At 36.0% G+C, this 2233-nt stretch overlaps 1 pseudogene; it reads right to left on the bottom strand.

Annotated features, from left to right (window-relative positions):
• Positions 1-1001: 1001 nt before the first annotated feature.
• On the bottom strand, positions 1002-1106 carry LOC116634813 (annotated as a pseudogene).
• Between the last annotated feature and the right edge of the window lie 1127 nt (positions 1107-2233).

The raw sequence follows: 2233 nt of genomic DNA on the forward strand, positions 1-2233 counted from the left end.
TATACTATCTGTTAAGTAAAGCAGTAACTGTACAGAATATTAAGAAGTGATATAATTATTTATTGCCAGTAGCCAAACACCTGCTGAAAGCTACAAATTCCCCCAAATATGTTGATTTCTTTAGTAGATGTCTTAGTCCACAGACACATTCAATAAACACCAGATCTTTTGATTGGTCGATTCTGATTACATCTGTATGCAACCAAGTTTGCTCAAAAACTTTTCAGGGCAATTTAATCAGTCAACCAATTAGGTCAGTTTAAGCAAAATTATCAACCTGATATGATTGCCTATCTTGTGGCTAGGTCCCCACCACTGTAATTGCTTTACACAAGATCTGACTCATGGCCGGAAGTCCTCAGAACTATTCAGCCTTCCTCCAAGTTGATTCGGAACAATGGAAAAACCAATCATGATACTTAATTCTTAATCGTGTTGTCAGGTCATTTCATCATCTCCTACTTCACCCACATCCTTCCTTTCTTAGTGCCATTGTCTCTATATCTGTTTTATGGAGTTTAATATTTCCATCTTCTGATGGAAGCCCCCACAGAGGGCTCCTACAGAGGACTTAGGAAATTTAACCTTCAGATCCTTCCATGAATTAAAACCTTTGTTCTTATGGTCAGATTTGCATGCTTCTAACCTCCAGCTTCATCTTGATTTCTGCATTTAGCAATCTTTCCTTCTCCTTTTTATTCAATAATTTGAATTAATTCGGGTACAATATTTATTGACTCCCTCCTGCATCCAACATCATTTTAGACACATGATAAAAGATGAAAAAGACAATTCTTATCTTTGAGGGGGTTATACTCAAGTGAGAATTGAATACACACACACACACACGTACACACACACACAGATAATTTCAACACAGAGTGGTAAGAACTCCCTGAGCAGAATTCAAGAGGGCCAGCAGAGAGGGAGTGTGGCTTGGCCGTTAATAATGCTTGCTTCAGCAGTCCGACTGCCTGCTCACCACTCTGAAATCATGTAACTTTGGGTACATTTTTAAAAATTTTCTCATGCCTCAGTTACTTTACATTTTAAACTGATAAGAACAGATACTACACTTGATCTTAGCCAAAAGGCCGAGAAGCGATAGTTACTTTACATTTTAAATGAAGATACAGACAAGACTTCCTTCATGGGATTGTTGTGATAGGAAAATGAAATGATATACATACGATACTTAGGTTACTTAGGTTAATTCTTGGCACACAGTATGTGATCAATTCACGTTATTGTGTTACTAAGATTATGAGAGAAGAGGGAATTTCACACAACTGACGGATTGCCTGTTGAGTGAATGAGAACAAGGCTTTGAGCTGTGAGATTTTGTTTGGCTTCCGGATCTGTCACTGGAAAACTGAATTCCCTCCCCCTTTCTGGAACTCAACATTTTTTTAGATGTAACATGAATGGATTTTAATGGTTTGTTAGATTTATTTTTCTCTAAATTTGGGTCGTGTATGGACCCTTAAAAACATGTTCTCCCAGATCTCAGTATTTAAAATTAATCTTATAATAACATTACTAATATTATTTAAGTAAGTATATCCGTAAAACAAAATATAAACCAGATTATAAATCATTAACAGCTATAAAACTACAAAATGAAAACCAAAACAGATATTTCCTGTTTTTGGCTTAGATTGTTTTGATATACCTTCATTTTTTTGTTTGTTTGTTTGATTCTACAGAGTACATGTAGATAATGCCTTCATTTTAGCTTTCATGATCGCTTTTAAACAGACTACATGAGATTTTCTTTCTTAGCCCTTGATGGCTTACTGGACATAATTTCTCTGGTCACTTTCAGGTGTTAAAATGATTCCATTTTTAGGTCCTAGAAAGTCCAATACAACCTTAATCAAATGGCCAAAAGTAACATCACAGTAATGGGACAAACTGAAACCATGTACCACTTGGTGGAGTGTAGTGAGAACAGAGCATCACTTCTGTGATATTCTTGCTGAAGACATATAATCCAAATCTTATCATGAATAAACATGAGACAAACCCAAATTGTAGAGCATTCCATAGAACACTGGCTTATAATTTTCTTAAGTACCAAGATCATGAAAGTCAAGGTAGTCCTGAAAGACAAAGAGAAACTCTCCCAGATTGAAGGGCTTTAAAGAGACAGATGGGAGAGCTAAGTGCAATCTGTGCTCCTGGACTGGATCTTTTTGCTATGAAGGAAATTATTGGAACAACTGGAAAAATT

The sequence above is a fragment of the Phoca vitulina genome, unplaced genomic scaffold (genome assembly GCF_004348235.1).
Source record: "Phoca vitulina isolate PV1807 unplaced genomic scaffold, GSC_HSeal_1.0 scaffold9, whole genome shotgun sequence".
NCBI classification, from domain to species: domain Eukaryota; kingdom Metazoa; phylum Chordata; class Mammalia; order Carnivora; family Phocidae; genus Phoca; species Phoca vitulina.